This window comes from Dendrobium catenatum, unplaced genomic scaffold, assembly GCF_001605985.2.
Source record: "Dendrobium catenatum unplaced genomic scaffold, ASM160598v2 original_scaffold_71536, whole genome shotgun sequence".
Lineage (NCBI taxonomy): Eukaryota > Viridiplantae > Streptophyta > Magnoliopsida > Asparagales > Orchidaceae > Dendrobium > Dendrobium catenatum.
The window spans coordinates 823,123-847,073 of NW_021389983.1; positions in this window are offsets into that span (position 1 = coordinate 823,123).

Below are 23,951 nucleotides of genomic sequence, written 5' to 3' on the forward strand. Positions count from 1 at the left end.
GTCTTGGCTGTTGATATTCTTAGTGATTTCAACACTGTGGCTTATAAATTTTTTTTTGTGCCAAGTTAGACATTCGCAAAGCCTTCGATACTGTGTCCCATGAATTCCTTCTTTCTCGGTTCATTCTTAAAGGCTTTCCCCCCATTTTTGTGAACAAGATAAAAGGGTGTATTGAAGGAGTTCATTTCTCTATTTGTATTAATGGGAAGCTTGAAGGGGGTTCTTCAATTCTTCCTCTGGGCTTAGACAGGGTTACCCCCTCTCCCCTTTACTATTTTCTGTGGTGATGGACGCTTTCTCTTGTGAAATTGATGGCAGTAGATTTATTGGGATCTCTTGTGGTGGTTCTTCTGTGGACCACCTCCTTTATGCGGATGATATATTAGTTTTTGGGCAGGCTTCCCTATCTAATGATGAAGCTCTGAAAAACTCCCTCAGCTCCTTTGCCGATCACTCTGGTCTAAGGGTTAATAATGTCAAATGCTCTATTCTGTTTTCCCTTAACACTGCCCTAGCTGTTGATATCACATCCTTGCTTGGTTTCTCTTTCTCTGAGAACACCATCACCTATCTTGGCTTACCTATATATACTAAAAAACTTAAAAATACTCACTTCCAACCACTTTTGAGTAAGCTTGCTACTCTACTTGCTGGTTGGAAAGTAAAATTTGTCTTTTGCAGGAAGGATACAATTTCTTAAGTTCACCAGCATAAATACACTTGCTTATTGGATTCGAGGATCTATTTTACCAAAATTGATTTGTAATGTTATTGATAAGTTAAGTTCTAAGTTTCTTTTCCATGGTTCTACTTCGGAAAATAAATTACATCTTGTGGCTTGGAGAAACACTTGTCTTCCTAAATGCTATGGTGGCCTGGGATTACCTTCTATTGAGTCTCTTCAATTTGTTGTTGGGGTATCTTTTCTCTGGAGATTCTTTAATTATGAATTACTGGTGGCTAACTGGTTTAGAGACAAATTCTCCTCTCCTTGGAAACCCAATCCTGTCAAGGCCTTTAAGTTCTGGAAACAAATATCTTCTATTGCTTGTGAGATTAAAGGGGCTTTATTTTTCACATCTCATCTTATAACAGCAAACTTTCTATTCTCTGGGATCCCTGGTGCGTTGGTTTTGCAATCTCTGAGTTTGCCCAGATTGATGATTTCAATGCTTCTATGGTTATGGATTATATTTCTGGTAGGGCTTGGGATTTACCTGCCCAGTTAGGCCCTTCCCTACTTAGCCGTATCACTTAGGTTCAAATTCTGCAACATCCACATCAGGTTGTCTCTTGGTCTGGGACTGCAAAACCCTGTTTTAAATCCTTCTATCTGAGGTATTATGAAAGTTTTGAAAAGGCTTCTTGGTTTAAATTTGTTTGGCATCCTCGTTTTGCTCTGAGGTACTCGGCTTATGTGTGGTTGGCTCTTTTTGGCGGTTTAAAAACAGCTGATATTTTGGCTAAAAGGGGAATTTTTATTCAGCCGGTATGCCCTCTGTGTAGGCTGGAGTTGGAAAGCATTTCTCATTATTTTTTTCAATGCACTTTTACATTCTCAGTCCTCACGTATCTTCTTCCACTTCTCCAAAATTTTCTGCTTCCCCCTAACTTGCTACAAGTTTTTGATTTTATTGAGGGGAACTTGGAGCTTAAGAATTATGAGAATAATTTTTGTTATTTTGTGATTTGCTGCTCTGTGTATCATATCTGGAGGGATAGGAATGCTACTCGGTTTACTTTTTCGAATGTCTCAAAAAACGTTTCAATTAGGAAGATTGCACATGCCATTTCTGCTAAGACTGTTAACTGGAAACACATTGAACTAATTCATACTGTTTTTCCTTCCTACTTCAAGAGCTGATGGTTTTTGCGGACGATGATGTGTGGAACAACAACTCCAGGTCGCCTTGATTGGTCTCTTCCTTTGGACAACCAGTTTTGATCTATTAGGCTGCTCTTCTTCTTATTGTGCTGCAAATTTGGATTGCTTTGCTCTCCCTGGACGCTCTCCTGTGGTTTTATTTGACTCTGGCGACAACAAGGAATTTTTGTGTTTCCTGGATGGCCTGGATCATTTGGGCGCTCTCTGATTTTATTGGCAACCAAGGAAGGGTGGATTCTTTTTTGCTGCTGAATCTCCTTTGATGGACGCAAATCTGTTGGTTCCTTTTTCCTGAGTCCGATTGGTTTTTGATCTAATCTCTTTGTTTATTTTGTAATCTGTTTATGTTCTGGCTCTGTATTGGCTCCTACCAAGTTTTGTTTGGGTAGGACCCCTTTTGTAATCTTTTTGCTTCAATATACGGGCTAAGCCCTAAATTAACCCTTTTTTTTTGAATTAATTAATGAATTTTGTATAAAGTTAAAAAATAGTGGTGGGGGAGGTTGCGGTGGTGGTGGTGGATGGCGAAGGGTGGTGATAGCGGTGTGAACGGTCAAGTAATTGGTATATATCGATGAGCTCATTTAATTTCCACAAAGCTCGAGGACGAGCTCGAACTCAACTCGTTAAAAAGAACTCAAGCTCAAACTCGCTTGATTACTCGAGCTCGTTTAAAAAGCTCAAACTTGACTCGTTTATTGAGCTTATGCTCGTTTAAAAAGCTTGAGCTCTGAATGTTTATTTCTTTTTTAAAAAAATAAATTACTTGCATCAAACTGAAATTAAAATAAAAACTAAATGGATTTTTACATACATAATACTTAAAACTATTAAAAATACATATTTAACACCTAAATATCATTTTTACTTATATATAACCGAATTCTCACTCTACACATTTGAGTTACCACTCCATGAGGTTCCGTCAAAACTCCTCCCCGAGACATCTAGACCCGCTCGATTTTCCCACATGAAGCTTCGGTGAAGCCTCGTCGCCTCTTCTTCTCTCGAGCGGGTATGACTCCTGGCTCTCCTTCGTTTCTTCTTCGCTCGAGAACGATGCACTTCGCATGCCCTAGGTAAAAATGAGGTGAAATTTTTACTATCTAGTGGCTCGGCGAAGCCTGCTCTATGCCGCCTGGCCATACCTGCTTTGTGCCGCCGGTCAACCAAAATTCTATTACACAACGAACTTAGGAATCCTGCCAAATGGAAGCCACCAAAACCACCTACAAATTAAGCAATGCTTAGCCAATAATCTCTCTTTTTTTTTCACTAAAACTTACTCATTTTAATTCATGTTAATCATTTTTGTTAACTAATTTATTATTTCCATACACATAAATGAGTTCGAGTTATTTTTACTTTATCATCTTGAAATCCGGTGGATATTGGAGTGAGGTGCAAGGTCAGACTCGAATGAAGTATATGGGTGGAACTCAGAAAACCTTAAAGCATCGAAGACATGAAATCACTTTGTTGTTGTTAAAAGAATGAGTTGAAGCACTTTGTCATTGGCTGCGGGGACAACCATTCGACTTACACTATCGTATCATTGGAACTTCACCTAAGAATTACATGTTGGTTTCAAGTGACTCAGATTTAGTTGACATGTTGAGCAGTTCCTATGAATGGAATAGATTTGAGAAAGCATATGCAATGAAATATCACGAGGTAGATATGTCCCAATCACAGAACATTCAAACATAAATAAACAGCTAATTAAATAAAATGTATTAATTCAGCTCGAATATTGGAGACTATAATGATATTATAGTAGATTATTTGTGCGATGATTTTTTATACCCCAAATTGATGAGGCAAATAGTCTATGTGTTGGTTTGTGGTTTGAGAATTCCCAAAGTTTCAAGCAAGCAGTTAGGTATACTGCAATTTTAAAGAAGTATGCTATAAAGGTAAAGGCTAGTGATAAATCCATAGTAATTGTTACTTCCGCATATAGAGATTGTCTTTAGAGAATTCGAGCTTCATTATGTCCTGATGGGCACTTCTTTGAAGTCTTGAAATTGAATCAACTCATTTATGCCATGTGGTCAATAGAGCAGGAAACAAACAAGTTACTAGTAGTTGGGTTGCTCATGAAATCAAGGACATTGTAAAGAGAAATATTGATATCACATAAAAAAATATTAGCAATAATTTAGAGATAACTTACAGATTATCATTACCATATACGAAATTTTGGTGATCAAGAGAGTTAGCAAGAGATGTCATGTTTGGGTCTATCGAAGATAACTATATGTGGGTTCCAACGCTGTGATCCGAGTTAATCAACAGGAATCCTGACTCTCACATTACTTACATGTGTGACATCCAATGCATTCAAGCGATTATTTGTTTGTTTCAAAGTATGTATTAACGGTTTCATTAATGGATGTAGATATTTAATTGGAGTTGACTCATGCCACCTCAAATCAAAGTATTTTGGCATACTGCTTTCTACAAATATGGATGGAAATAATGGGCTCTACACAATAGCGTATGTCGTTGCAGAATCAGAATCTAAGATATCCTAGAAATGGTTCATGAGGAACTTATTGGATAGCTTTGGTTGTGATGTAGAACATTTAACCTTCATGTTCGACATGGAAAAGGGCCTTAGTAAAGCTATAAAACTTATTTTCCCAAATGCCGAGTTAATAAACAAGAATCCTGACTCTCACATTACTTACATATGTGACATCCAATGCATTCAAGCGATTATTTGTTTGTTTCAAAGTATGTATTGATGATTTCATTAATGGATGTAGATATTTAATTGGAGTTGACTCATGCCACCTCAAATCAAAGTATCTCGGCGTACTACTTTCTGCAAATTATTTTGATGGAAATAATGGGCTCTACACAATAACGTATGTCGTTGCAGAATCAGAACCTAAGATATCTTGGGAATGGTTCATAAGGAACTTATTGGATAGCTTTGGTTGTGATGTAGAACCTTTAGCCTTCATTTCCGACATGGAAAAGGGCCTTGGTGAAGCTATAAAACTTATTTTTTCAAATGCCAAACACAGAGTGTGCATGAGACACCTGTGGAAAAAAAAAACTCTTTTGTTTTGAGGATGGCAACAAGCTTCAAAATTTAGTTTGGATAGTTGCAAATAGTTACAAGCTACATGACTTGCATAAGAAAATAGAGGAGATCTTTAAAATTAGTCTGCAAGTGTACTCTTACTTGAATTCATTGTCATGCAAGTGGTCTAAGGCAACGTTCTCTAAGCACATTAAAAACCACTACAATACTAGCGATATGTTAGAATCTTTTAACGCATGGGTTGATGAGCACATTAAAACCCACTACAATACTAGCAATGTGTTAGAATCTTTTAACGCATGGGTTGATGAAGCGAGAAGTAAGCCCATTTGTTGATTTGGTTGATTGATATGATAAGAGTTAAGCTTATGGAACAATGCTCGTAAAGAAAGATAATTTATGCTTCTTGGAGAAGTCAACTTGTTCCTCATGTGGAAGCGTATATTAGAGATATCACAACAATGAAAGATTATTTTATCATTTGCCAATCGACGTCAAGCAGAGCAGAAGTTGAGGTACTCATGAAAGGCATGAGGTGGACATAGAAATGAAGGTTTGTGGCTGTGGGTTTTGGCAATTAATTGGTCTACCATGCATACACAGTGCTGCATTTATTGGAACAACACAACACATATTATGGCATACTTATGTTGATGATCACTACTATCAGTATAGGTATTCCAATAATGTCTTAATTAATTGCCACCTATATGTCATGCTAATTAGTAACACCTTTCTTTGTTTTCATGAATAGATATAAAATGACGTATGATGGTGCAATTTCAACCCTACTAGGTAAGGAGATGTGGGTTGTAGTTAGTGATGATGTGGTAGTTACCACCCCATGAAAGATTACTTTATCATGTGGAAGAGTATATTAGAGATATCACAACAATGAAAGATTATTTTATCATTCGCCAATCGACGTCAAGCAGAGCTGAAGTTGAGGGTACTCATGAAAGCTCATAAGTGGGAAAGAAAACTAAACTTAGACACAGGTGCAGCCGTTCCAATTTATTGGGTCATCATAGAAGTACCTATAAGAATCCATTAAATACAGTAGGTGACGAGATTGGTAATGAGAGCATACAAAATGATGAACTGCCTAGTACTTCCACTATTCGTGCAAAAATGACTATATGATGTCCTAGTATTGTTTGGGTTGAATAGCTACTTCAATTATTAGGAATTTTTTTATAATAGATTTGATGTAACACATTTTTGCTTAAACATATTTGATTGTTACAGATTTTTGTTGAATCCAATTTTCCAAAGTTGTTGCTACGATTTTTTGCTCTAACGATTTTTCCGTAACAATGTTGTTGTATTATAAATTACAATTACAGCTCGTAAACAAAGTTTTCATACGACAAATCATTTACTGCATCACATCAACGAAAGAAGTTGCAATCGTCTTCTGATCGGTTATGGGAGAATCTGTATAATTTTCTTCCTTCACTATACGACTTGTGTGACGTGTATATTGTACATTGCAATTGCAATGACAATAAATTCAGTTACTTGGGTTTCTAATCGGCATCACTGAAGAGCTCGAACTCATTGTTGCTGTAAAAAAATGATAATATTCAATTGAAAGATTAAATCAAAGAAAAATATAAAATTTCTTGTTTCAGAAAATAAATATTTAGAGTTGTTTAGTGTGGTTCTAAACAAATAAACCATGTCTCATCTTATTGGTTTAACGTGCTCATACACATTCAAATAATAATAAATTAGCTACCACCTCAGCTATAGCTAGCGCAAATCCTTACATGAATTCTTAGAGGGCAAGGTAGCAAAGTTTGTTTCAAATTATCACTACAATCATTGTTCATCATACAACAATTCACCCAATGCAAATAATTTTGACTAAATAACTATTCCAGTGCAACAAAGAAACTTATAAGAAATTTTTGAAAAAACTTAAATCTGTAAGAAATACTAAAACATTGGAATAACTTAAATATGTAAGAAATTAAGGAAAAACTTAATTTCCAAAATCCTATCAAACCCCAATGTTGATTTATGTTAGAAGAACAAAATCTAACCTTGTCGATCTTAGAAGATGCGAAGCCAAGGGAAGCAGAGGCGTGCGAGACCTTCGGATGCAATGGAGAAGACAATCCCTCTCTCGACCGGAGGGAAGGCAACGCGTGCGAAAGAGATGGAGCGGCACCGAAATCTTTCCTCGCGCCACCGAAGGCAAACCGAGGCGCAATTAGGGCTTTTGACGCTTTTTGATAGGGACAAAACAGAAAGTGGTAGAATAAAAATATGAGTGAGAATTAGGTGGTATATTAGTAAATATGATATTTTAGGTGTTGTATATATATTTTTAATACTTTTAAATGTTATGTATGTAAAAATCTCAAAATTAGATTGCAATACATTACTCTTTTTTCTCCAATTTTCAAAAACATCACTAATGTTATTTTTTTTTTCCATATTTTTATTAATTCTATTTTTTTTTTTTCAAAATCATAACACATAATAGAATTCGTTACTCTTTAAATATCACATGAATATGCAAATCCCTACATTCTATGACATCAAATTATAACTAAAATAAAGTATAAATAATCTTTGAGTTATTCTCTGTGATTTTTCATATTTCAGCCTTCAAAATGCTTTTGCTTTAACATCATTGAAGATTAAAATATACCTAAAATTTAAGATCAACAAATTATATAAGAATATAATTTATTTAAGCATACCTGAAAATTGTAAAACAAATAACTTCTGAATGAAATCAAATTAATTTAACAAATATTTCATAAACAAAAAATAAGATTATCATTTTTTAGAACATATTTTCTATTTACCTACAACAACAACATGAGGTCTGAATGCAATTTGAAGCAGAAAAACATAAGCCACAATTTTTTAATTAAGCTGCAACAATCAGACAATTCATCACCCCTAAATTGCTTCCATGGCTATTACTGATAACATAAATAAAGCATTCCAAAATGCTAAGCTAATACATGCAAATCTTCATGACAACATAAATAAGTTAGGGTTATATTTCTAACCTCATAAATTTTCATTTAATTGGTAAGGAAGTCTCCATCTCTTCATCCGGTTCTTTCTCCTGCAAAAGAAAAGATAATTAAATGTTCATATGTGAGTGTTTGGTATACAAAAAAATTGTGTTGCACATCCAACGTAATTACCATTATTATCTTAACCCTTCCCTTTAAACCATAGTGACAACGAACACAGTTGGAGCCACATAGAATTTGCATGCTGCTGGCCGTGAATACTTCATAAAAAATGTGACATAAATTTCAAAATTAAATTGAATTTGAATTCTACAACAGTCGAAAAATGGTTTTTGATTAATCAATATGTAATTTGTTATCATCTCTTTTCGATGGTCATATTTAAAGGTGGTTAACACTCCGTTATCTTGATTGCTATGAGCAAATGAGTTATCAATATATGTTGGCTGAAAATGTAGAATGTTTTGCTTTTTTAAGGCATGAATCCTAGCAACTATTTTAATGCCTTTTAAATTGGGTGCTTGCATTAGCAACTCCTATAGCTAGTTGTTTTTACAATGCACACACTCTCCCTTTCTTTCATCAGGAAGAACAACGTCTTTGAACTCATCCCAAACTATATATGTTTTCTTCCTTTTTTTCTTCCTAATATCATTAACTTCTTCAATATCATTGACTTGATTTTCATTAGTCCACCTTTTTACCTATTCATCAATGTCATTATTATCATTAGGTGTATCATTCTCATTTACAATTTTACTATGAGCACAAGTGTGAAGATGATCATCAAGTATTCCAATCTCAATATTTATAGACTCAATATTATCCCCTTCCATGCTAATTGGTGTTGACATGCTACCAAATAATTTCAACATATTAAAATAGAGAAGCAGGGTAACTAAGAAGAGAATGGCCAATAGATTGGTTCAGCGACTTCAGTTGTTCAAGAATCAAGCATTACGAGTGGAGAAATCAAATCTCATACCTATCTGAAAGGAAAGAAATAGCAAGAAGCATTACTCAAAAAATGAAACAATCTACACAAACAATCTAAAAGAAGGAAGAATCAGTCAAAAAGTCTTTAACCAATAATCTTTTGCTTCTCACCGTCAGCCTGATTTGTGCAACCATGCGATCCTAAAGTTTATATCAAGGATGGCCCTGTCACACCCCAGTTTGGCCCACCCCTAGCGATCAATTTGAAGTATAACTGAGAAGGAAGGAAATCTATTTAGACTCTCATAATACTTCAGCAAATCAAACTCCATACTTAATAATAATAAGCATATATTATACCTCGATGGCTATAAGCTTTTGTACCCTTTCAGTTTTTCAATTCAATATTGGGTCTAGCTTCTCAACTATTATAATTGAAACTACTCTCTCATTCATGGTTGGGTCCAAATTCCAAACTTTTATAATTGAGAGTGTTGGCTTATCTCGTCTGGTCTTTTGCCTTTACTTGTGCGGGATTGTCCCCTATATATGACTTAAATCACTATATACTCTCTTTCATTTTTATGTTCATTTTCATAATCATATCAACAATTCACATATATGAATAAAGTGACATAAATTGAAATAATTCTATCAGAAATATAACATATATGCATTTGCAAATGTATAAAGTTTTACTATTTTCTTTGTTTCATTTGGTATCTCACGTCGTCCTCTAAGATAGTTGGGTAAACATGTTCTCCTAAAATACTTTGATTTCTTTTCCTTTGATATACAATCTCAATTGTACTCTTCTTCATTCCATTCAAATTTCCTTTCTTCTCCTAAACTTCTTCCTCTCTTTTCTTTCTTCTTAATTACCCACTGATTTCGGTTATAACAATAGCATTTATCTCTTCTCCTTCTTGATTTTCACAAATACACAAATATTGGTTTAAGCACACAAATACTAATTTCAACAAATCAATTCATCATTTGAACTAAATTCAAGGATTTAATTTCAGCAAACCTGAAATAAAATTTTAACTTCAGCACACTTTTGTTTATTGGCATTTTTTTCATCATTACAAATATCATCCCATTACAACAACTTAGCCCACATCAGTTTTTCCCACTCTTCTGCACAACCAGCTCCAATAAATATTGAATTCCAGCAACCTGATTTTAGAAATTTTGTTCTCTAAAACTTTCCTTCAAAACAGCTTATAGTAGCAATCCCAAAAAATTGCTATCGCTCCTTAGCTTGCAGCTAGCTTTCGATTCCCAAGGAGGGTCGGGTGCGGAAAAGAAGAAGCTAATGCCTCCACAGAATAACTTATCATACTATTAATATAATAATAACACTTCTAATTCCATTAAACCCTTTTCTGCCATTCCTAGCCCTAGGATTCCCTCAGCTTTATGCATGCCGGTTTAAGTGGAATTGCTACAATAATTGAGTGGAATTGCTACAGTAATTGAGGTACATAATAATTAATAATTTACTAATACTTATATTTAATCTAGCTATCATTTAAATCATAAACTACAAATAAATACAATCAATTAAAAAATTTAGATTAATAATTTACATATACTTCTATATGTCAAAATGTTCGAAATAAAAAATATAATTTAATGAAAATAACTTAACATTTAAAGGAAGTTAATGCTTACTTTATTTTAAACATTTTGAGGGTATTACAGGCCCATTGCTTCTAGGAATATTAAGGAGAAAGCTCTCCTACAATCCCGCTCCCAAATATCGTTATTCCACTCTAGGGCATGAAGACACGAAACAAACTAACACAGTCATGCGATAAAATTTAGGGCTTTTACGTTTACAAAACTTATATATTCATTAATTGAGTAACTCAACGAGTTACCAAGTCAAGTCTTTATAAGCTCAAAATCAAGCTCGTATAATATACAATCTAGATTATAGGCTCGAACATGAACTTGTGGCTATATAATCTCAACTCACGAGTTTGTTAACGAGTCAAGATTAAGCCAGCTCGTGAGTCATCTTGGCTCACTTACACACCTAGGTGGCGCCGCCAGGCGATGGTGGTGGTAGCCGGCAATAGTGATTGATGTCGTTATTTTGCCAATGCCGATGACTGTCAATGATATTGGTCGGTGGAGGTGGCTATCCCAAGAGGCAACGACACCACCAGATGACAGTGGCTGTGGCTAGCGGTGGCAATGGATGATGTCAGTGACCGCCGGTAGTGGTGGTGGTAGCCAGCATCGTGCAGCGGTGGTCTGCGATGTGTGTACAATAAGTGAGGGTTTTGGGACCATTAGAGAGTACAACATACAAATTTTTAAAAAATTGATACATGTCAGTACAATAAGTGAGGGTTTTGGGGCCATTAGATGTTTGTTTTACAAATCAATTTCATGAGTTTTTTTTAACATAGTATTTTATAGATATTTTTTATAATTTTTGAAGTCCCAAAAAAATTTATCTCAAAAATTTATATGGATTTTATATTAAAAATTGAATAAATTATATAATTATATTTTATTATTATTTATTATAAATTATCCTATATAAAATTTACATGGATTAAGATGATACATTAAATTGAACATCGAAAGTGTTATTAGATGTTTATTAAGTTATATATATGTTGTGAAATATGTGTATGTAAGAAAAGTAGCGAGAAATAATTAATAGGTTTAGGTTGGCTAGAGACATGTTGACCATGTATAAAAGGGTGGGTCGACAAGCAATCCTTTAAAATAAAATTTTTGTGGTATAATCCTAATTGATATGATATGATATGATACACCAATGAGCAAGAAGTGATGACTTTTAATGTGAAAGTCACCTGACCTAAATTACTTGTGATATGACAAAGTCCTATAAGGTTAGCTTACAGGACTGGATACAAAAATAACACCATAGGTAGTTGGATGCCTTAGCTAGCTTATAATACATACATATGCATATAACATAAATATATATAATAAGTTATATAATTGAAATGACATAATTGCATAAGATATAGGTTATAATTGATATGAGTATCTAATAAGACTAATAAAACCAGTATAAAGACATTTGAATATATATATATATAGTGCAAATTATGTTATATTTTTATATGTGTTTTTTATGAGTTTAAATGTATTATTTTAATTGTTTGTGTTCAGGAAAAACTAAAAAAATGATAGAAAATCTAAAGTAAAGTACAACGCTGCGGTGTCCGACAATTTCACACTGCAGTGCCATCTTCCACTCTGTTGAGGTGCCACACTTGGACAGGTAGCGTTGTGTTTACTGTTTTCAAGCGCCATGACATCAAAATGGTCAACTTGACAGTATTGTGTTCTCTAACTTTAAGTGTCATAGCGGCACAATATATCATATCTTGGTACCAAATATGTCATCAAGAGCCACAACGTTTGAAAGTCATTAGTGCTACAATTTAGCAATTGTAACTTCCAAGGGACAAGATCCTCTAGTGTTGTGATGCGACTATTCACTAAATAACTATTCTACATCAACAAGTGCTTCGATGGTGCAATTTTAGAACTTAAGCATTAATTTCTTTGAAGGGTGTCGTGGTGCCTCTCTTTCAAGCACTAAAACACCACCTGCTTTTTTTAAGTTATCCTATAAATAATACTGATGTTATGTTTGAAAGGAAATACAGTCACTTATCTCTAATTTCGGTACTTTTTAGAGTACTTCTTTATATCTCTCTTATAATTAGTTTTAAGGGAGATTAGAGAAATACTACATATAATCATTAGAATATTTTGTCAGTTTTTATTTGATCAACTCCATACATTAAGGAAGAAAGAGTGTAGATGATATACGTTTATAATTTCTGGTGATATCACTCTCTTGTATTTTTATTCTTCAATGATTTTAATAAAAATGAGTTTGCTTTTCTTTTCTTCCATATCTATCTAATTCTCTAGTTTTGGATTGATGATGTAGATAACATATTGATTACTAATGAAAATTCTTATGTTATAAAGTTAAATGATATTTTTAATATTTTTTCACTCTTTATTTAATGCACATAGTGGTCATATATATAATTAAAATATAATATGATGTATAGTCTTGACAGAGGAATACAAGAACAACCAAGAACATTGAATAGTATGTATGTATACTTAGACATATGATGTAAAATATGTTAGGTTCTTAACGAGATTATATAATTATAGGAGGCCAACATATATCATTTACATCCCTACAAACTAAATAGAGATCTAGGGATGCATAGGCTCTAAATCACATTTATAAATAAGAGTTTTATTATGAAAAATATGCAATTTATATTTATTAATCCAAAATACTTTATTTAAATGTTGTATCCATTATTTTTACTATTTTTTATTCGGTGATTAAATTTCCACAACCAATATTTTTATTTCAGTATGATGAATTTGTAATTAGAGTAAGCGGTAGTAGTTGATTGCTAGAAAACATACTTTTTTATAGGTTCAACACTCTACTATATTACTTTATTACTTGATTTGACAAGTATAATTGCATGTATTTAGTAGGTTTATTATTATTTTATATATCATAGAAAACCTACACATTATTTAGGGAAGATAGAGCCTTAACATTGTATGATATGCATATGAATATGACAAATATAAAGATATTTTAACAAAGATAGATAGAAATTTTTCTATAACTAATTGGTATAAAAATGATAGAGTATATTGACCCCTTGTATATGGTTATTGGTTACTAATCACTACTCTAGTTATACTGATATTTTTTTATCATATAACATTTATTATTTCATTAATTTTTATATGCTTTTACACTTATATGTTTATACTTATAATGATTAAATGATTACATGAATTTTATTCATATTTCCTTTCATTGATTTTAGTTGTAGGTTTTAGTAATCTACTAAGAAGCGGTTGATTGTGTTCTCTCTGGTGGTCCATGGTGGATTAGAGGACAGGTGATTGGTTTGGATAAATGGTTAGTGAATTTCAATCCCTTATCTCTCAAAGGTATTTCTTCGCCTGTGTGGATTCGGATGCCCAATTTACCTCTCCAGTGTTGGGATGAGGTAAATATCTGTAGAATTGCTTCGTTAATTGGCAAGCCTTATCTACTAGATGGGAACATGTTCCAGTGAAGTAGGAGGGAATTTTCATGGGTTTGTGTTCGCATTCCGCTTGACACAAGACTCCCGCAGGGAGTGTGGGTGAAAGGTTCTCCTAGGGAATTCTATTAAAAAGTGGAGTATGAAGGGATTTCCAAAATATGCACTGAATGTGATAAAATTGGACATTCTTTAAAAGAGTGTGGTGAGTTAAAACGTAAGGTGGAAATCAGTTCCAGAGATGCACAGCCTGTGGATGCGAATAATGTTCAGACAATGCAATCGGTGGCTGTGAAAGCTCTGGCTGCTGAGGAGAGAGTTAATAATAATCCCTGGATTAAGGTTCAGCATGGTAAGAAGAAACGGGTTAAGTTGTCATACAACAGTTGATTGTTTAATAAGAAATTTCTGTCCCTATGAAGAAAATTTTTGTTCCTAAGGTGGGGGTTTCAGATTTAAAGAGTATGAGGAAGGTGGAAGCTACTAACATGGGTAATAAGCAAGTTGAAACTGTGATAAATTCGAATATTACTGAAGAGGTTGTTAATGAAGTGAATGTAAATGATATTCCTAATATGGAAAACAATCTTGCCGTTGAAGTTATACAGGGAAATAAAATAGAGGATAACACTACTGTTGAAGTTCTTAACAGATTCAAAATGTTATCTAATTTAGAAGAACTGAATACCTGTAATGGAACAGAGGAAGGGGAAATTTTGACTCCTGGTAAAGAGTTGGATTTGAATAGTACAGTTCTATGTGCTAAACAGAAATCTAGAAGTTTTCAGATAAATGAGAAAGAGCTGGTAATTCCTAAGGGTTCTAAGGTAGGGAGTCATTCTTATAAGAAAAAAAGTTAAGTTGATTAAAGAACTTAAGTCCCTTGGTTCAGGAAATATTATTCCTCATAATAGAAGATGGAAAGTGGAAAAATTAAAAAGGTTGGGGGGCCTTCCCCCATCTTTAAATAATGTCTTCCTTTCTTTTTTGGAATTGTAGAGGAGCCAAGAAGGTAGAGGCTGCTCTACATCTTAAGGAGGTAATCAAGGATAATGGAGTGTTATTTGTGGGTTTATTGGAAACAAAAATGAGTTCATTGGAGAATTGTCATATGTTGAAATTTCTGGGCATGAAGTGGGATTTTTTTCAGGTTCCAGCAGTTGGACTCTCAGGTGGCTTTGATGGTGTTGTGGAGGAAAGACTTAGCTAACTTCTCGGTTATTGAAGCTACTTCTCAAATGATTTTGGGTAAGCTGAATGTTATAGGAAAAGGAAGCTGGGTGGTGGCTTCTGTTTACGGAAGATATGATGTCCAGGAAAGAAGGATTCTTTGGGATGATCTAGAAAGGCATTGTGCAGACAATTTACCAATGGTAGTAGGTGGTGATTTTAATTGTGTGCTGTCTCAAGCTGAAAAAAAAAAGTGGAAAAAAATTTACTTTGAATCAAGGCTCCAAAGATTTCAATAACTTCATGATTAGAAATGATCTCCATGAAATAAAGTCCATGGGACCAAGATTCACTTGGTGTAATAATAAAGCTGGTAGAGCTCGTATTCTGGAGAAGTTAGACAGGTGCCTTATTAATTCCACTGCCTTAGATTTCATTCATCTTGCTCTTGTTAAACACTTGTCTCGTGTTGCTTCGGATCATTGTCCAGTTTTGTTGGAGGTTTTCAAACCAGTTGAGCATTTCAACAGCATTATAAGGTATGAAGAAGTTTGGGCTTCTTACTATGGTGCTACTGCTTTAGTGAAGAATGTTTGGATGAGGAATTGCAAAGGGGATCCAGCATCAGTACTTAATTTGAAGTTCAAAAGGACTTTAAAAGCTCTGTTTTATTGGAGTAAGGCGAAATACAAAGATTTGAACGTGTTAAGGGATAAACTCAAGAGTGTGATCTTGGAAATCCAGCTGGAAGAATCTGAAGGAGAGATCTCATTTGATAAGCTACAGATTTTGAGATATAAAATCAATGAACTTAATGTTACTTTGGCTAGACTTAATACTTGGTGGAGGCAAAGAGCCAAAGCTAGATGGATGGATGAAGGTGATTGTAATACTACCTTTTTCCATGCATTTGCGAATGCAAGGAGGAGTTCGAACTGGATCAGCCATATCAAAACTGTGAGTGGTATTATTTCGGAAGAGGAAGCTATGATCCATAATACAATCTCAGAATTTTTCAGGCGGAAATGGCAACACAGAAACTTCTCATTAGATGGTTGGCCGGAACCATCTACTGTCATTAGTAATGTTGACCAGAAGATGCTTGAAGTTGAGTTCTTACGGAAGAGTTACAGAAGGTTGTTGATAGTTCTAAGAGGAGTATATCTCTAGGCTTAGACGGGATTTCTTTCTCCTTCTTCAAAGACTTTTGGCAAATAATCAAAGGTGACGTTTGGCTAGCTGTTAATCAATTTCTTGCTTTAGGTATTATGAATGAGTCTTGGAAGGAAACCTTGATTGTTTTGATCCCTAAAATTAAAAGTCCACAATAACCTGTTCACTTCAGACCCATTAGTATTTGTTTGACTATTTACAAACTCATTATTAAGATGCTTCTTAATAGACTGGAAAGAGTTATTCATAAGATCATCTCGGTGGATCAAGCAGCGTTTGTCAGAGGACGATCTCTATCTGATCATGTGCTTTTGGCTCAGATGGTGTTCAATAAATTCAGATGGTCCAAGTCTAGAAGTGGAATGTTTGCTATTAAGCTTGACATGGAACAAGCTTATGATAGTATGGGATGGTAAACGTTAAGGCAAGTTCTTATTCAGTTTAATTTTCCTTCTAGATTTTTGGAGCTTATTTTGCAATGTGTAATCAATCCCAAATTTTGTATTCTAATTAATGGGAATAAAACTGGATGGATAGAAGGGAAATGTGGATTCAAGCAAGGATGTCCCTTATCTCCTTTTTTGTTCATTTTGTGTTCTCAAATTCTGTCTGATGCCTTACTCTCTAGAAGAAGTGGTATGGGTATTTCAATTTCTCCATTGGCTCCTAGAGTATCTCACTTACTCTATGCAAATGATATTTTAATCTTTTCGGAAGCAAAGATCAAAGAAGTTAAGGAGTTGAAGGAAATCATTTCCAATTATTGTAATTGGACGGGGCAAAAAGTTAACAATTTGAAATCTATGATTATTTTTGGAAGGTTTACTAAAAGGAAGGTCCAGAAGAAGATTGTTAAGAAGTTCAAATTCAAAGTGATAAAGGATATCAGCTACCTTGGTGTGAAGTTAACCCTTAGGAGGTTGATTGCTTTGGATTTTCAGGTTTTGTTGGAGGCTGCTACTAATAGACTTAATACTTGGGGGAAGAAATGCATTTCCTTGGAAGGTAAGTTGGTTTTAGTTAAATTAGCTTTCCTTTCTTTGCCTCAATTTTTATCTACTCTTTCATTAGTTCCTTTGAGTATTCTCAAGGAATTTGATAAGATGTGTAGAGGGTTCCTTTGGAGTAAAAATAATGGTAATGATGGAATCCATTATGCTTCTTGGGATTTGCATTGTAAACTGAAGATTGAGGGTTGTTTTCTGCTGTGTCAAAGGTTTGTCCTCTTCGGGCCAAATTTGCTTGGAATTTTTACATGAAGCCTCATTCTTTATTGAATCAAATACTTAGAGCGAAGTATGGGGAAGATTTATGGTTGGATTCTGTGAAGGGTGGTAGTTCTTCAACTTGGAAGATTATTACTATGGGAGCTAAATTTCTCAAAAATATTGTTAGATGGAGTATTTCAAATGGGGATTCTATCAATTGGTTGAATGACTCTTGGATTTTAGATAAATGTATAGCTAAATGGCCTACATTTGTCAATATTCAAAATGTTTCAGATGTTAAACTTAGCACGTTCATTTCTAACGGCAAATGGAATATGGAAAAGCTCAAAGTCTTTTTTGGGGAGCAGCTTATGGAAACAATTTCTAATATTCCTATCAATATCAACAGAGATTCAGAATTGTTGGAATTGAAGTATAAGTTCTCTGGGATATCTGTAACTGCCTTGGCATTTGAAGCGGCTTTGGTTCATGAGGAGGAGGTTGCTCATTGGAATTGAATGAAGAAGCTGAAGTTAAAACCGAAAATTAAACTTTTTTGACCGAGACTTTGCATGAATGCTATTCCTTCAAATACTTTCCTGGTAAATAGGAAATTAAGCAGTTTTTCTGGTTGTCCGAGAGGTTGTGATGTAGATGAGGATAACTGCCATTTGGTTGGAAATTGTTTCAAGATCCGGAATGTAATTTTTTTACTGAACAGCTGGGGTTTTTCAATCCCTTTTTTTAACGGGTTTCTGGAATGCCTGGAATGCCTTCAAAGGCTTGTGAGTAAGAATTCACTAAGTGCAAACATTTTTTGTTCAGCTACTTATCTTGTTTGGAAGAGTAGATGCAAGGTGGTTCATGGTGATAAGGAGGATTCGGATGCTATTATTGTTGCTAATGTCATTTCTTTTGCTGTTAGAAATAACTTTTTAAATATTCAGCCGGTTAACTGGGATGCTAATCAGCAATCGTTGTTGTTTCCTTGGCATCCTCCTCCACCCGGGTGGATTAAAATTAATGTTGATGCAGCTTTGAAAAGGAACAATTTGGTCGGGATTGGTGGCATTGCTAGAGAAGGAAAAGGTAGATTCCTGGTTGCTTTTGGAACTCAATGTTTGCATTGGGATATTTCTCAGTTGGGGCTTTTAGCGGTTTTATATCTGAGAAATGTGGTGAAGGAGTGGATTTTTGAAGCTCAAGGTGTCATCATCGAAGGGGATAATTTCAATATCATTAAGAGGCTTCAAAATTCTGTCAAATCATGGAAGGTTAGTAAATTGATTGATGACAATTTGGCCTTTTTGCTGAATTTTAATCAAGTTGTTTTTTCCTTTTCGAATAGATGTAATAACAAATTAGCTGATATATGTGCTAATTTGGCTTTAACTATATCTTTTTTGTGGGAAGATTTTAATGATGACTTGATTCCTCCTTTCTTGTATTGCTTGAAGGAGGAATGTGATGCTTTAGGGAAATTCATTTGTAATTTTTTTGGTTTTTGAGTTTTAATGCATTCAGCATTTTGTTAAAAAAAATATATTAATCAATCCAAAATTGCTAGAAAACTTACTTTTTTATGGGTTCAACACTCTACTATATTACTTTATTATTTGATTTGACAAGTATAATTGCATGTATTTAGTAGGTTTATTATTATTTTATATATCAAAGAAAACCTACACATTATTTAGGGAAGATAGAGCCTTAACATTGTATGATATGCATATGAATATGACAAATATACAGATTTTTTAACAAAGATAGATAGAAATTTTTCTATAACTAATTGGTATACAAATGATAGAGTATATTGACCCCTTGTATATGGTTATTGGTTACTAATCACTACTCTAGTTATACTGATGTTTTTTTATCATATAACATTTATTATTTAATTAAGTTTTATATGCTTTTACACTTATATGTTTATACCGATAGTGATTAAATGATTACATGAATTTTATTCATATTTCCTTTCATTGATTTTAGTTGTAGGTTTTAGTAATCTACTAAGTTGTTAGCTCACTCTATGATTTTATATATTTTTCAAGAAGGGGTCAGGATCTGAGGGAATGAGATAGATTTGGGAGTCATATTTTATTTTGTTTATGCTTTTTCTCTAGTTTTATTCTTTTGTAGTCAAGAGGTAAACAAGTTAAAATGATTGTAATGTTTGATCTCCTAGCTTCTGTACATGTATTTTAAGTGATGGATATAATTTTATATTTTTATGTATATAATTTTTAGTTGCTTATGCTAGATTAATTTATATTGATGAATTCATAGAATCACTGATTAATTATTTAATAGATAAAAATAGACAATATTTCCAAAATTAGACCCTAAGGTGTTATAAATTGGTATCAGAGCGAATGTTATTGGATGAATTGAATTATAATCAGATCAATAGGAAATGATTAAGATTAGTAGAAATTAATAACTTTAGAATGTCTTTTCTTTACATTCATTTTATGTATATGTATGATTAAATTATCATTTGATAGCAAAAGAGAAATATACTAAGTGCAATGGATCCACCTAAACTACCAAATGAACAAAGTGCAGTTGCCCCAATGAGTTTTGACAACATGATGTAGTTTGTCATTCTAATAGCATAGTTGATGAGTGATGTGCAAAGTAGACATACTAGGAGCAAAGAGACTGAAGAGGATAAATATGTATAGATGTTTCACAAGTTGAATACCCCATTATTCAAGAGAGCTATAAAGCCTTAGGAAGTAGAAGATTGGTTACTGAGGATAGAGATGATATTTGATAGTATGTAGTGCCCATAAAATAAGAAAGTATACTATTAGTGCTTTTCTTTAATGTAGAAGTTGAGAGATGGTGGATTAGACAATAAAGATAAATTTCAAGGAAAGATGAATGCATAGATTACTTGAGTAGAGTTTGTTGTTGTATTTCGAGATTTGTTTATACCCTCATCAGTCGATAGTAGATGTATGAGGCTTTCAAAAGACTGGAGTAGTGGAATAAGACAGTGATACAATATGAGGTGGAGTTTACTGCATTGGCCAGATGTGCACCTCAACTTGTCAGTACTGCTAAGGAGAAATAGTATTAATTTTTTATAGGATTAAAAGATGTGTTAAGGCATCCACTTGTGCCACTGAGGATTCGAAAATTCTTAGAGTCAGTTAAAGAGCATGGCTTAAAAGAAGAGTAGAGTTTAATTCCATTAGTGTTGGTGGTTGATTACAAATGATACCCTTCTCCTGAGAAATTTATTGGCTAAATATAAAAAAATATCCATTGTATGAAGCACATTACATAGTGGGAGTTGGGAGAATCCAATGACAAAAGAGCTGCCCTCAAGAGAGTGTTGGCTTATTCGTTGAATTGGTAGGTCTATATTTGGGCGATAGATATCAGAGGGAACGTAGTCAGCAAATGACGAAGGTCAAAAATGTTGTAGTTGGGTGAGGTGGTCGAAAGGACTGTAGTCGGTGATATTGGTCGGAGGAAAGCTTGTTAGTGGCTGCCAGATGAAGCTCCAATAGTGATTGTCAGTTAGAGGTTCAATAGTGGTGGCATAGAGGCACGAATTCATCAGTGGTGGTGCCGGGGTGGAGTTAAAAGATTCTTCAAGCCTTAGAGATCTTCTCTTCTACCTCCTTCCCCTCTCCCCTCTTCATGTAAAGAATGTGGTCTATTTATAGTTTTTTGGGAATGTCAAGCTCAGTAAATATGGAGAAGATTCAGGGCAACTTTGGAGTATTCAAACGTATCACCAATATTGATTCCCTTAATTATGGAGTATTTATTGAGCATTTAAGTGCCTTAGTGATGTTATAATTGAGTGCTTTTGGGATCGTTGGATTAGTATCGTCGAGCCGATCGATTCTATTATAAACATGACATATTCAAATATTAATTGATCATCTGAATGATGCTATAAAGCTTTCAAGTAGGCTTTAATTATTTGATTTGGGCTCATATTGGACTGAATTAAGTGTCATTGCGTTCATCTTCCTGAGATGTTCAATTTGGCTATAAGTTTGTTGAAATAAGAGTTTGGATGGTCCCAAATTTAATTTTGGGATTTTCCAACTCATATTTGCATTGAGATTTGTGACCGATTAAGATAATGTCTTAGCGACATATCAAAGATATAGTTAAAAGGAAAACAAATACATTAAAAACTATTTAAAGAAAATAATAGAACTAGAGAAAATTAACAAACATTAGTTTTAATCATATGTGCCAAATTACAACACATATTCTATGGTTCATGATCATGCCAAGCTTCTTAGTTTAAGAAGCCCTTTTTTTATCTTGCAACTTGGTCAACCAAGGCTTAGTTTAGGCTCAGGTGTTGAAGAATCTCATGGCCAAGTTATCCTATCATGAAGCCATTGTCATCAAGCTACCAGATAATAAAAACTACTAGCAAAAGGAAGCTATGTTGATATTCATATTGTTCAGGTTGATTATAAGTGCCTCTTTTAAATCACATAGTTAAAAATAAGGATGACTAGTTAAAGAGCTATTGTAGCTCTGTCATATAATTAGACTGCATTATTAATACATAGTTGTGATGAATTTATGATAGCTTTGTAATGAAGTTGGGTGATTTTATAGCATTTCCAACAAAGAAGTGGCACATTTGAGACAACTCCATATTTTTATGACTATTATCATATATTAGTCATTACAAGCTATCCAATCTCAAATAAACAATGAGATTATTTCTTCAAAAGTGGTTGAAAATACCTAATCCATATCCTCTACTAAATATCCATTATAATTATAGATACATCATCAAAAAATTATCTTGATTGGGTACGAATCTCAACGCAAAATCAAGTTGAAAATTTCAAAAATTAAATTGAAGACCATGATTTCAACAAACTTACAGTAAAATTGAATGTCTTTTGGGGGACATTTAAGCTAATTAAGGCAGACTCAAACACACAAGACTAGAACCCATCACTTTTTAGTTGATAGCCTAAGCTCCCAACCAACCGACAAAAATGAGTTATGTCCTTCCATAATTTCACTACACGAGTTTAGCAACTATTTTTGTAATCAATATACCATTTGCTTGTTACTAGGCTAGTCCACACATGCCAAGACCTTCTCAATGCAACGACCAAAATAATTTAGAGAAATTTACATACATACCACTATATACTTAATATTTTACATATCTAACACCTCATACATTAATATTATATATATATACCACTCAAATCCCTACTTTATTTCATTTCTACCACTCCATCTAACGCCTGCTCACGACGTTTCTCTGTGTCCGCCCCTTAACTGTGACAGACGGACAGAAGTATTGCTTCCCGCCGAAATTCCCCGCTAAGCCTCTCATTTTTCCTTTCGGCGGACGTCTCGCATTTTCCACCATCTGAAGGTCCTGATCGCATTGTTCTTCACGGTAATTTCTTCCGCCGAATTTCCTTCAGGGTTGCTGTAATGACAGTAATAAGAACTGCGAAATGTCGTAGATTTATTAGACCACAGAGATAAATGATTTTTCAATTAATTAGTCTCCAGGCATTTTCCAATATTCAGGTTGTTCCAATAAATGATTACCTTAGCTCCAGAGATTCATGCACTTATTTTTCTAAGAAATTTTTTAAACTTACATGACATTAATAAACAGAGATAAATGATTTTTCTAAGATTTGTTTTTAAATAAGTTAAAGTATTGAAACATAAATTGTTTGTTGTTTGAAACAGAAATTTGAAGGAAATTGTTTGTTGTTTGAAACAAATACTGATGTGTTCCAAGACGGCCGATTATGTAAGTGTTCAATGATTCATATGCAAGACTTCATAAATGTTCAAATAACATTTTAACCATTGTAAGTGCAGGCTTATGGTGACAATATTGAAAAAAAAAATATATGAAGAGCAGAAAGAGTATATTTCTGTTGTATTTAAGTATGGTGGAATCTGAGTTCAAACAAATGACCAACATCGGAAGAGGTACAATGGTGGCAAACAAAGGACTGTTAAAGTTAAGAAAGGACAACTCACAATTTCCACACTTAGAGGGGAAATTGCTAGAATATGCCCATGGATTAAGGGTCATCCATATAATATGTATTATTACATATTTGGTACATCACCAAAGGAGTACAAAGAAATCAATTCTGATTTTGAGGTGACTGAGTTCATAAATGTATATAATGATAACTTCCGTGCTGAGATAGTTATTACAATACAAGGAGCAGAAGGACATGAATCAAATTCTACTCTTAAGGAGGTGGTGAGTTCTGAACAAGTAGTTGAATGTTCTTTCAACCATAATGATGTTAGTTTGAGTGCTCCTACATCATGTTCTAAAGATATAGCTGTTGGCACATATTGGGTCTTAATTTTTATCACAAGTCGGCCATCGAAGTACATGCAAGAATCCATTAAGGAGTACCATTGATG